Genomic DNA, 14,222 nt, shown 5'->3' with positions numbered 1-14,222 from the left:
ACCATAAAGGACACGGATGTCGAAAAGCTTAACATAAGTCACTGCGTCAAAATTGACAGATCGGTCTATAGACAGCTATGGCTTAACCACATTAAGGTGAACCACATTAAGGTCGGATATCAGGACGCTCCAAACAACTCACTGTTTTTCAATTTCACCGAAATTGGACAAAAAACAAGTAAAAAGGTGTTAAGTTCGGCCGGGCCGAACTTTGGATACCCACCACCTCGGGTATATATGTAAACCACCTTTCATCAAAATTGAAAATTGCATATCTTATGCCACATAGCAGTTATATCGAAATATGATCCAATTTGAACCAAATGCTGATAAGTACAAGTCATTGTTTAATTGTGTATAACAAAATATTGGCCTTTTTAGTAGTTATATCTACAAATAAACCGATCTGAACTATATACGACACGGATGTCGAAAAGCATAACACAAGTCAGTGTGTCAAATTTCAGTGCAATCGGATTAAAAATGCGCCTTTTATGGGGCCAAGAATTTAAATCGAGAGATCGGTCTATATGGCAGCTATATGCAAATCTTGATCGATCTAGACCAAATTGCAGAAATATGTGTAGGGGCTTAACTTAACTCTTTGTCCCAAATTGCGGCAACGTCGGACAATAAATGCGCTTTTTATGGGCCCAAAACCTAAAACCGAGAGATCGGTCTATATGGCAGCTATATCCAAATCTGGACCGATCTAAGCCAAATTGAGGGAGAATGGTGAAGGGCCTAACACAACTCACTGCCCCAAATTTCGGCGACTTCGGACAATAAATGAGCATTTTATGGGCCCAAAACCATAAATCAAGAAATCGGTCAATATGGCAGCTATATCTAAATCTGCAACAGACGGATAGACAGACAGACACACAGACATCGTTAAATAGTCTTAGAACTATACGGCGATCCGAAATATATATACTTTGTAGGGTCGGAAATTGATATTTCGATGTGTTGCAAATGGACGGAATGACTAAATGAATATACCCCCTATCCTACGGTGGTGGGTATAAGAATTTTAAGTTAACTCAGTAAAGCATTGACAAAACTTTCAAAGGAAAACAATTTGAATAAAAATCGTTATATATAAAATTCAATTTGTGTTTGTTTGTTTGTCGGTTTGTTTGTTTGATCTGTATATTTCCGTAATTTTCACAAACTATGTAGGTTGGTCTGGAAGGAAACATAGGCTATATAACAAAAGTTCTATCCAAAAACAAAAGGGGGATTATCGGGACAATATGGGATTCAATTGAAAGGTATTCAAGAGTGGAGTACGAATTACAGTACGAGTACATAAAAAAGTTGGGTCCAAGTACCTGGGGGGCCGCCCCAGCCCCAAAATAGGTATATTTGACGATCATGACAATATGGGACGCAAATGAAATGTATTCGGGGGAAGATTACGAATATGGATAGGAAGAAGGAATGGGCTTTATAATTTACTGATAACGGAAGCGGCGGACCCTAGACTGTTACCCCAAAAACACCACCCAAAACCAAAAGTGGACCGACAATAAAGACAATATGGGTATCAAATGAAAATTTTGCGGCAGTAGATAACGAATCTGGCGTACAAATTCATGTCGAAGTATAGGGGGTGACCCCACCCCCACAAAAACGCCCAAAATGGGCACATTAGCCAATCTCGGATATATGGGACTCGGTTTGTTTGTTCCGTATAGACTGAAAAATTGCAGAACCGATTTTCTCGAAATTTTCGCATATTGTGTACGTTGGTCTGTAAGGAAACATAGGCTATATAATTTTTCGGTATCGGAAGGGGGACGGACCCTCCCCCTTATGCCAAAAACACAACCGAAAATCAAAAGTGGAACGATCGGCACAATATGTATATAAAACAAGTAAAAGCGTGCTAAGTTCGGCCGGGCCGAATCTTATATACCCTCCACCATGGATCGCATTTGTCGAGTTCTTTTCCCGGCATCTCTTCTTAGGCAAAAAAGGATATAAGAAAAGAGTTGCTCTGCTATTAAAACGATATCAAGATATGGTCCGGTTCGGACCACAATTAAATTATATGTTGGAGACCTGTGTAAAATTTCCGCCAATTCGTGTAAGAATTGCGCCCATTGGGGCTCACGAAGTAAAATAGAGAGAACGATTTATATGGGATCTGTATCGGGCTATAGACCGATTCAGACCATAATAAACACGTTTGTTGATGGTCATGAGAGGATCCGTCGTACAAAATTTCAGGCATATCGGATAATAATTGCGACCTCTAGGGGTCAAGAAGTCAAGATCCCAGATCGGTTTATATGGCAGCTATATCGGGTTATGAACCGATTTGAACCTTATTTGACACAGTTGTTGAAAGTATGAATAAAATTCGTCATGCAAAATTTTAGCCATATCGGATAGGAATTGCGCCCTCTAGAAGCTCAAGAAGTCAAATCCCCAGATCTGTTTATATGACAGCTATATCAGGTTATGAACCGATTTCAACCATACTTGGCACAGTTGTTGGATATCATAACGAAATACTTCGTGCAAAAATTCATTCAAATCGGATAAGAATTGTGCCCTCTAGAGGCTCAAGAAGTCAAGACCCCAGATCGGTTTATATGGCAGCTATATCAGGTTATGGACCGATTTGAACAATACTTGGCACAGTTGTTGGGTATCATAACAAAACACGTCGTGCAAAATTTCATTTCAATCGGATAAGAATTGCGCCCTCTAGAGGCTCAAGAAGTCAAGACCCAAGATCGGTTTATATGGCAGCTATATCAGGTTATGGACCGATTTGAACCATACTTGGCACAGTTGTTGGGTATCATAACAAAACACGTCGTGCGAAATTCCATACCAATCGGATAAGAATTGCGCCCTCTAGAGGCACAAGAAGTCAAGACCCAAGATCGGTTTATATGGCAGCTATATCAGGTTATGGACCGATTTGAACCATACTTTGCACAGTTGTTGGATATTATAGCAAAACACGTCGTGCAAAATTTCATTCTGATTGGATAAGAATTGCGCACGCTAGAGGCTCAAGAAGTCAAGACCCAAGATCGGTTTATATGGCAGCTATATCAAAACATGGACCGATATGGCCCATTTACAATACCAACCGACCTACACTAATAAGAAGTATTTGTGCAAAATTTCAAGCGGCTAGCTTTACTCCTTCGGAAGTTAGCGTGCTTTCGACAGACAGACGGACGGACGGACGGACGGACAGACGGACGGACATGGCTAGATCGACATAAAATGTCGCGACTATCAAGAATATATATACTTTATGGGGTCTCAGACGAATATTTCGAGTAGTTACAAACAGAATGACGAAATTAGTATACCCCCCATCTTATGGTGGAGGGTATAATGAAAGGTATTGGAGAGGAGAATACCAATACTGTATTAAAATTTGAATCTAGGTACCCATCGGGCCGCCCCAACCCCAAAACTGCACCAAACAGACATATTGGACTTTTTATATCTATATGGGGCTCAAATGAAAGGTATTCGGGAGTAGTTTTCGAATCTGGCATACAAAATCAGATTGTGGTATAGGGGGTCACACCAACCCTCATTAGACCCATTATGGCTATATGACACTTGGCTGAACCGATTTTCTTAAAATTTTCATTGATTGTGTACAATGTATTTGTCTGGAAGGAAATACATTGTCTGGAAGGCATAATCGAAGACCGGTCTATGTGGAAGCTACATAAGGTTATAGACTAATTTGGACCGTACTTGGCAGAGTTTTTGGAAGTCAGAACAGAACACCGCATGCAAAATTTTAGCTAAATCGGACAAAAATTGTGGCTTCCAGAGGCTCAAGAAGTAAAATCGGAAGATGGGTTTATATGGCAGCTATATCAGGTTATAGACCGTTTTGGACCGTACTTCGCACAGTTGTGGAAAGGCGCAAAGGAACACAATCTCCAAAATTTTAGTAACGTCGGACAAAATATGAGGCTTCCAGGGGCTCAAGAAATCGGAAGATCGGTTTATATGAGAGCTATATCAGGTTATTGAACGATTAAGACCGCACTTGACACAGTTGTTGGAAGTCGTATCTATCTATCTGCATAATGTTAACTAAATTGGACAATAACTGCGGCTTGTAAGGGCTCAAGATGTTAAATCGGGATATTGGTTTATATCGGAGCTGTATCTAAATTTGAACCGATATGGTCCATTTACAATCCCCAACGACTAACGTCAATTTTAGGTATCTATGCAAAGTTTCAAGCGTCTAGCTTTACGCGTTCGACCGCTATCGCGATTTCGACAGACGGACATCGACTCAGAGCGTCAATGCGTTCAAAAATATATATGGCTCATGGGGCCCTAGATCAATATTTCGAGGTTTTACAACCAAATTACCAAATTTTAAAACGTTTTCTTTCGCAAAATTGAACAAAATATTTAATAGGAACAAGTTTTTGACAAAAATTTTCCTACAATAAATATAGAAAATCCTGTTTAGAAGAAAAGTCAATTAAATTTTCAACAGAAATGAAGTTTACAAAAAAATGCTTAATAGAAATTAAAATTAAAAGTGAAACAATATGTATTTTGATAAAAAAAAGCAAAAATTGGAATAGGTTGCTATGGATAAAATTCTTTAAAATTTTTCAACAGAAATAAAATTTTGACAAAATTCCTAATAGCAAAAAAGTTTAGATTTTTCAAGAAATAAAATATTGTGTATTGAAGTAGTGTAATTGTCACAGAAAAAAGTCTGTCATTACACAAAAAAAAGTACAGCTAATAGATATGGTTGACGAGCGTGGTTAATGTGATAATTGTATCATAGAGGCGTTTTCGCAATAAATGCGATTCAAATACAAAATACCAACGCACGGCCCTTGAGGCCATCACACCTAATATGTTTGAAAACTCTTCTAACCAAAGACGAAACGCTTCCCATAGTGGTTGGGGTGTGTTGCTATCTCTGGCTTGCCTTTTCCATTTGCAATGAAAATCTCCGATCATTGAGCTCGTCTCGAAAGAGAAACAAACAAAAATTGTGAAATTTAATGATCATCGCCCTAACAGAGCAGAGCGGCACCTCTTTGGGGAGAAGTTTTTATATGCCAAAGCACCTCACAAATATGAAAATTTTTCTGGTGTTCCTGCCAGGATTCCAATCCAGGCGTTCAGCGTCAAAGGCGGACTTGATAACCTCTGCGCTACGATGGCCTCCATTCTGTTTGTAACACATCGAATATAGATCTGAGACCCGAAAAAGTATATATATTCATGATCGTTTTAACATTCTTAGTCGATTTAGCCGTTTCCCTCCATCCGTCTGTGTGTCGAAAGCACATTAACTTTCGAAGGAGTAATGTTAGGTGCTTGAAATTTTGCACAAAGACTTCTTACTAGTGCATTTTGCACCAAGTATTTTATTTAGACTTTCAACAGCTTTATCAAGTATGGTCATAATCAGTTCACAACCTCCCATAAAAACCGATCTCGCAATTTATTTGGATGAAAATTTGCATTAAGTGTTCTGATTTCACCATTATGAACTGTGCCAAGGTTTAAATCGGTGCATAAACTGATATAGCTGCCATATAAATCGATCTGTCATCTTGACTTCTTAAGTCGCTAGAGGGTGCAATTATTATACGATTTGACTGAATTTTTGCTTGAATTGTTTTGGTTTGACCGTCAACGGCTGTGCCAGGTATGGCTCAAAACGGTGCATAAACCGATCTTCCGGTTATACTTCTTGAACCTCTAGGGGGAGCAGTTCTTATCCGATTTGGCTGAAATTTTGCAAAATGAATTCCTCTTTGGTTTCCAAGAGCCAAACCAAGTATCATAATTTGGTTCATAACTCCTTTGCTTGTCTTTAAAAAGAGATATCGGCCAAAGAACTTGACAAATGTGATCCATGGTGCTGGGTATATAAGATTCGGCCCGGCCCAACTTATCACGCTTTTCCTTGTTTTGCTTGCATATTTTGAATTATTTGTTCGCTTTCCACTGTGCCTCAGGCTACACTCTGCACCCGTTGTGTTCCCAGTGGGTCGCTGACTCAGTCACACATTAATGAATTAAAAGATTTTGATTTTCATACAATGATTATTTTAAGCATCTTAGGCTTCTTTAGCCTGTGTAAGTCTGCACCTTCTTATACAGCACACAAAAAAGAGGCAACAGATGACAGTCCATGCAATAGATGGATGCATAAATTCATGGATTTCTATCACGTTTTACAATTTTGGTATCAAACAAAAAATAACCTAACAACAACAATTAAATCGAAATAAAGCATCCACAAAGAGCTGGAGCGGAGGCTTTACAAACTTGAAAGCTTACCACCAAACTTTAACACTTTGGATTGTGTGTTAATCTTGCAGTTAAAGATAGTTTATCGTAACTTGGCCATTGTATGACTCTGTTTGGGGCTGGTTGGCGGTTTGGTGTCTGCCTGGCTGGCAGGGTGACAGTATGGCGGATAGTCTGGCTTAAGCTCCAGCGGTTTTGTACCGCCATACCAAATGAAATTGAAAGTTGAAAACCTGTTCACAACAGCAGCACCAACTACGTTTTTTTTTTCTTCTTCTCAATAAAAATAAAATGTAATACATTTTTTTTGTGTCATATGTTTTTGTTGTTAATATTTTTGACCTAGATAAGGCTTGTAAATGATGCTGTTTTGTGTTCATTTATTTTTCTGTGTTATGATATTTTATTGCTTGTTTCTTTGGTTGATGGTGTTTTTTCTAGTTAACATTTAATATCAACTCCATTTTTGGGTGCTGAAAGACTTGATTCAAGCATCTCTGCTAATAAGGCGGGGAGCTGTAAGAGGATATATGATAATTACCTATGGCTAGCATGATATTGAAGTTTGTTAGCTCGCTGTGTTGCCCCAAATGGGCAAAACGTTTTCATTTCTTTGCCTAAAAAAAAACTCACCATACAATCTCTGAGATTGAAAATGTTGATACTTGATTTCGAATTCATGTTTCAATTATTCGCTTGTTAAGATCCACATAACAGATATGGATGTTTGTGCGTCTCAAGTAATTGGTAAATTGCTTTGAAATTGTAAAACTCTGGTAACAATAAAAAGCCCTGGAATTTTTTTAACAATCAAATTCAATTGCTAGATAAGGAAATGACAATTTAATGAAGTTTTTGGGATTAGACCCATGTTTAGACTTTAGAAGAAGACTGTATTAGCTTTCTCAGAGATTTCTGAAACTAAACAAGTAAAAACGTGCTAAGTTCGGCCGGGCCGAATCTTATATACCCTCCACCATGGATCGCATTTGTCGAGTTTTTTTCCCAGCATCTCTTCTTAGGCAAAAAGGGATATACGAAAAAATTTGCTCTGCTATTAGAGCAATATCAATATATGGTCCGGTTTGGACCACAATTAAATTATATGTTAGAGACCCGTGTAAAATGTCAGCCAATTCGAATAAGAGTTGCGTCCTTTGGGGGCTCATGATGTAAAATAAAGAGATCTATTTATATGGGAGCTGTATCAGGCTATAGACTGATTCAGACCATAATAAAAACGTATGTTGATGGTCAAGAGAGGATCCGTCGAACAAAATGTCAGGCAAATCGGATAATAATTTCGACCTCTAAAGGCTCAAGAAGTCAAGATCCAATTTCGGTTTATATGGCAGCTATATCAGGTTATAAACCGATTTGAACCTTATTTGACACACTTGTTGAAAGTAAGAATAAAATACGTCATACAAAATTTCAGCCAAATCGGATAGGAATTGCGCCCTCTAGCAGCTCAAGAAGTCAAGTCCCCAGATCTGTTTATATGACAGCTATATCAGGTTATGAACCGATTTGAACCATATTTAGCACAGTTGTTGGATATCATAACGAAATACTTCGTGCAAAAATTCATTCCAATCGGCTAAGAATTGTGCCCTCTAGAGGCTCAAGAAGTCAAGACCCAAGATCGGTTTATATGGCAGCTATATCAGGTTATAGACCGATTTGATCCATACATGGCACATTTGTTGGGTATCATAACAAAACACGTCGTGCAAAATTCCATTCTAATCGGATAAGAATATCGCAGTCTAGAGGCTGAAGAAGTCAAGACCCAAGATCGGTTTATAGGGCAGCTATATAAAAACATTGACCGATTTAAACCATACTTAGCGCAGTTTTTTGAAGTGATATCAAAACACTACGTGCATTTCAGTCAAATCGTACTAGAATTGCGCCCTCTAGAGACCCACGAAGTCAAGTCCGAAGATCGGTTTATATGGCAGCTATATCAAAATATAGACCGATATGGCCCATTTACAATCCCAACCGGCCTACACTAAAAAGAAGTATTTGTTAGCGTGCTTTCGACAGACAGACGGGTGAACGGACATGGCTAGATTGACATAAAATGTCACGACGATAATGAATATATATACTTTATGGGGTCTGAGACGAATATTTCGAGTAGTTACGAACAGAATGACGAAATTAGTATACCCCCATCTATGGTGGAGGGTATAAAAACAGAAAATCTTTGGCTTGCTTGGTAATCCAAAGTCGATGGTAAGACTAGAAAATAAAAAACATTTTAATGCAATATTAATTTTTTAAAATGCAGAACAATTTGGAAAATTTTGTTTCCATAGAGAATGCATGCAAAAGTTATTTTACAGAATATCTTGTCATAATTAAATTTCAAAACAAATAGAGTTTGGCAATGTTGATGTGTTTTGTTGTTCTAAGCATTGATGATTAGTTTGTCTCGGAATAATGGAAGATAAGTCTTTCTGCTTTCTTACTGCGCTTGAAAGAGCTAAGGGACTTATTGAGCCCTGTTTCAGAAAAATTGCGTGCTCTACACCGTACTCAATAGTCGTTGCATATGTAGAGCACCTGAATCAATTTGACAAAGGAGTTGATGAAGACACATGGCGTATCAAACTTCGCGATCCACCACGACAGTCAAAGTGTTTTGAGAACAGCACACTTTCGTCAAATTTCGGATGTACATATGTATATGGAGTAGATATGGCATGGCTATCAAAATACTTAATATAACCAATCGTCTAAGAATTCCGGGATTTAATTTTCTCAAGGGTACGGTAAATGGCACACACAGAGCCTGTATTCTTGCAAAGAGTAGTCTAAATGTTTTTCTTCCTCTGTCGCTAAGCAACGAATGTAGCCAGCCTTAAAATAAACAAATCTCATTACTGGCTGGCTTTCGTATATATGACACACGATTCAGAGATGCCGTCTTCAAACCTTAAGTCGCTGCTTGAAGCCGCTTCTGTAGGGAAGAAGAGCCTCATTGTAGGAAGTGATGCTAGTGCACATCACCAGATATGGGGAAGTTCGGATATCAACGAAACGGGTGGGCTGCTTATCGTATATCTTATAAGTTGCAATTTGGCGATATGTAATAAAGGGGATAAACCGACATTTATTACCACGAACAGGCAGGAGGTACTAGATATTATCTTTGCATGCGAATATATAAGTGGGACAATATGCGACTGGGATGTGTTGGATGACTACAACTTTTCTGGTCATCGTTATATTAGTTTCAGCCTTGGAGAAAATACTGCAGAAGTGATTCCTCGGCTAAACAAAAGAAAGGTGGATTGGAATAAATTTCGGCATAAATTCTGCAAGTCTGTCCCTTCTAGACCAGAAAAGGAAGTGGAAACTGCGGAGGATATGGACATAGTGGTCAAACGGATCACGAAGGCCCTGAATGCCTCGCTTGCGTCAGCATGTCCTTATGCCAAGCCAAGGGGCAAAGAGCGACGGCCATGGTGGATCCCAGAGCTGGTTGGTCTAAGGAAGGACTGCAGAAAACTCTTCAACAGAGAAAAAGCCACAAGAGCACCAGACGAATGAGACATCTATAAGGCTGAGTAAAGAAAATATATGGGCGAGCTGGGAAATTCTCAGAAAAAATCCTAGGTAGAATTTTGCTGCTCCGTGGAAGATACATCTGAGGCCTCTTATTTAAAGATCATTCTGTCCTCGATACCTTTTACGGTAGGGTATGATCAGAAGTCAGAGAATGTATGGGCAATGTCTAGTGGGGAAACAATAGGCACTGATGATGTATTACCGGTAGGATTACAAGCTGTCTGATAGACTGTTTCCCTGACTGAGGGAGATATACTCTGCTTGTATCAGAATGTCATATATACCTGTGGGATGGAAGTAGGATGGACCTACCACACGAAGTCGAACGATTTTCGTCCTTTTAGTGTGTCATCCTTTATGCTGAAAACTCTTGAGAGGTTGATAGAAATATATCTTAGGCCAAAGATCCCTGAGGATGGCCTTTCAATAATGTAAAACCGACGTCAATCATGAAGGTGTTGGAGTTTCTAGGCATCAACTCTACCGCAGGAAAGTTTATCAACTTAAGACCTGGTTATGCTCTCGTAAACATACCGCAAATATAGGAAAACATGTCAGCTGTTTTGTTTTGCTTTGTGAAAACACATGCTAACGATTACCGAACGTCTGTCGACCGTAAACGGAAAGTAGAAATCAGCAAAACAAAATTTTACGTTCTGTTTTCGTGTCAGCTGATAAAATTTGAAATTTGAAGAAATTTCAAAACCAAAAATTTATGTGAAGAAAACTGCAATTCTCCTAGGTTGCGGATAGTGGAATGCTTCGTATACGGAGTAGCTGCAATTGCAGTCGGGGACAATCAGAGGCAACGAGTGGAGAGTCTCAGTGAGAGCCCGGGCGGCAAAGACTCTTGCTTAAATACTGAGTGCCTGCGATACTCGATATGACAAGGCGATCTATTGTCGTCTTTAAATAACCAATGGCCGTATCGTTCCCACGGCGATCATTCCTATGAACCGGAACGAGCTTGCTCACTTTTGGTGATGTTGTTCTTGTTGTTGTAGCAGTGTGTTATACACTGAGGCGGCAGCCCTTGCCGATGAAGAACTCCATCGGGTCAATCCGGTACGTACAACCGGCTGCCATGGGATTGCTTTTGGTGATTGACGAGGATAACTACCTCCACATACAAATATGGCTGCAACAACAACTGAATTCAAAAACAATAAATCCCTCCCAATATCTTCGTTTCCATCTATCGTTTTGGCACATAGCTTTGCCTGAAATGTTATGTGTGTCGTAGTATAACCCCAATCCAGTCCCTGTCTCGCGAAACCCTCCTCGGAGTGCCCACCGTATCCATAGTGTCCAGAAGGGAACCTTGACCGTATTCTGTCTCCCCGTGCGGCTCAGGGCAGGGACTGCCCTCCAAACTCCTCGTTTCTAAATGCTCCCTCAATATTCCAGAAGGCCACCATCGCGTACTCCTTCAGTTGGAGAAACGTCTTAACATCTCGCATCACTGCATGTACTGCCGTCTTCTCCGACCTGCCCTTGTGTTATGCCAAAGCCCACCAACTTTGGGGTGTTCTCTAAAGATCTAGAACTGGTCATATCGAAAAGATTACCCATCTTATCCTAGATATTAAAACTAAGAAAAAATTTTAATGAAAGCAAAATAAATATTTTAAAATTATTTGAAGAATTTTAAGCAAATGCCAGAAAAATTTAAAAATAAATAAAAATTCAAAATAATTGAAACAAGTAAAAATCGTTAAATTCGGCCGGGCCGAACTTTGGATACCCACCACCTCGTATATATTGGGTTGCCCAAAAAGTAATTGCGGATTTTTTCAAAGAAAGTAAATGCATTTTTAATAAAACTTAGAATGAACTTTAATCAAATATACTTTGTTTACACTTTTTTTCTAAAGCAAGCTAAAAGTAACAGCTGATAACTGACAGAAGAAAGAATGCAATTACAGAGTCACAAGCTGTGAAAAAATTTGTCAAAGCCGACTATATGAAAAATCCGCAATTACTTTTTGGGCAACCCAATACGTGTAAACCACCTTTCGTCAAAATCCGGTGAAAATGCATACCTTGTGCCCCATAACAGCTATGTCGAAAATTGTTCCGATTTGGACCAAATACTTATAAGTACAAGTCATTGTTCAATTGTGTAAAATAATGGTCTTTTTAGTAGCTATATCTAAAAATAAACCGGTCTGAAACATATACGACACGGATGTCGAAAAGCCTAACATAAGTCACTGTCCCAAATTTCAGTGAAATCGGATTATAAATGCGCCTTTTATGGGGCCAAGACTTTAAATCGGGTTATCGGTCTATAGGGCAGCTATGTTCAAATGTCGACCGATTTGGGACAAGTTTCAGAAAAATTTCGAAGATCCTAACACAACTCACTGTCTCAAATTTCGGCGTAATCGCACAATAAATGCGCCTTTTATGGCCCAAAAACCTTAAACCGAGAGATCGGTCTATATGGCAGCTATATCCAAATTTGGCCCGATCTGAGTCAAATTGAAGAAGAATGTCGAAGGGGTTCACACAACTCATTGTCCCAAATTTCAGCAAAATTGGATAATATATGTGACTTTTATGGGCCTAAGGCTCTAAATCGGCGGATCAGTCTATATAGGGGCTATATGAAGATATAGTCCGATATAGCCCATCTTCGAACTTAAGTTGCTGATGGACAAAAGAAGAACCTCAAAGTTTCAGCTCAATATTTCTTTTTTTTAAAGACTGTAGCGTGATTTCAACAGACACACGGACGGATATGGGCAAATCGGTTCAGATATGGATATAGCTGCCATATAGACTCATCCGCCGATTTAGGGTCTTAGGGCCATAAATGCCTCATTTATTATCCGATTGTGCTGAAGCTTTGGACAGTGAGTTTTGTAAAGGCCTTCCACTTTAATTTCCTTTAATTTGGCCCAGATCGGTCCAGGTTTGGATATAGCTGCCATATAGACCGATCTCTCAATTTAAGGTTTTGGGTCCATCAAAGGCGTATTTATTGTGCGATGTCGCCGAAATTTGGAACAGTGTGTTAAGATAAGCTCCTCGACATACTTCTGCAATATGGCACAGATCAATTCAGATTTGGATATAGCTGCCATATAGACCGATATCTCGATTTAAAGTCTTGGCTGTTAGGCTTTTCGTCATCCGTGTCTTATATGATTCAGATTGGACTCTGTTTCGATATAGCTACCGAAAAGACCAATATTTTGTTCTACAAAATTGAACAATTACTTGTACGTTTTAGACCACTGAATGTCCGTGCCGAATTTGGTCCTAATCGGATGATATTTCGATACAGCTGCTATGGAGGCATGAATTATGAATTTTTCGCCAAATTGTGACGAAAGGTGGTTTACGTATATCCGAGGTGGAGGGTTTCCAAAGTTCGGCCCGGCCCCGAAGTTAACGCCTTTTACGTGCCGGCGCAATTCTCATCCAATTTGACTGAATTTTTCACGACGTGTTTTGTTATGACTTCCAACAACTGTGGTAAGTATGTTTCAAATCGGTTCATAACCTCGTATAGCTGCCTAATAAACCAATATGGGATCTTGGCTTCTTGAACCTCTAGAAGGCGCAATTCTCATCTGATTTGGCAGAAATTTTGTACAACGGCTTCACCCGTGACCTTCAATATACGTATCCAATATTGTCTAAATCGATCTATAGCTTGATACAGCTCCCATATAAACCGATCTCCTGACTATGCTTCTTGAGCCCCTACAAGGCGTAATTCTTATCCGAATGGACTGAAATATTACACAATGACCTCTACAATGTTCAGCATTCAATTCCTTTATGGTCCGAATCGGACTATAACTTGAAATAGCTCCAATAGCATAACAGTTCTTATTCTTGATTCTTTGTTTACCTAAAAAGAAATACCACGCAAAGAACTGGACAAATGCTTTACATGGTGGAGGGTATATAAGATACGGCCCGGCCGAACTTAGCACATTCTTACTTGTTTCAATTTGGTTCACATTTATTTGAATTTATTTTGTTGAACCATATCTTCAAAAACAGTCGTGTATATATAAGGATTTTTTTAAGAATTTTGTTTTTGATCCCGCCCAACAGGCAAAAAAACGAAAAATTAAAAATTCGGCAGGATTCGAACCTGGGCACACGGAGCAACAGCGTGAGCTATTGCCGTTGTCTTAGCGTTCAAAGCCATCAATACAACTTCCAACAGATGATCAAAATCATGTGTGGTACGGAAGAAGTGTAAGTTACCACAGACAGAATGTCTGCCGTTACACAAATATTGGGTTGCCCAAAAAGTAATTGCGAATTTTTTTTAAAGAAAGTAAATGCATTTTTAATAAAACTTAGAATGAACTTTAATCAAA

This window comes from Stomoxys calcitrans, chromosome 1, assembly GCF_963082655.1.
Source record: "Stomoxys calcitrans chromosome 1, idStoCalc2.1, whole genome shotgun sequence".
NCBI lineage: Eukaryota > Metazoa > Arthropoda > Insecta > Diptera > Muscidae > Stomoxys > Stomoxys calcitrans.
Note: the sequence above shows the minus strand (reverse complement) of the source record.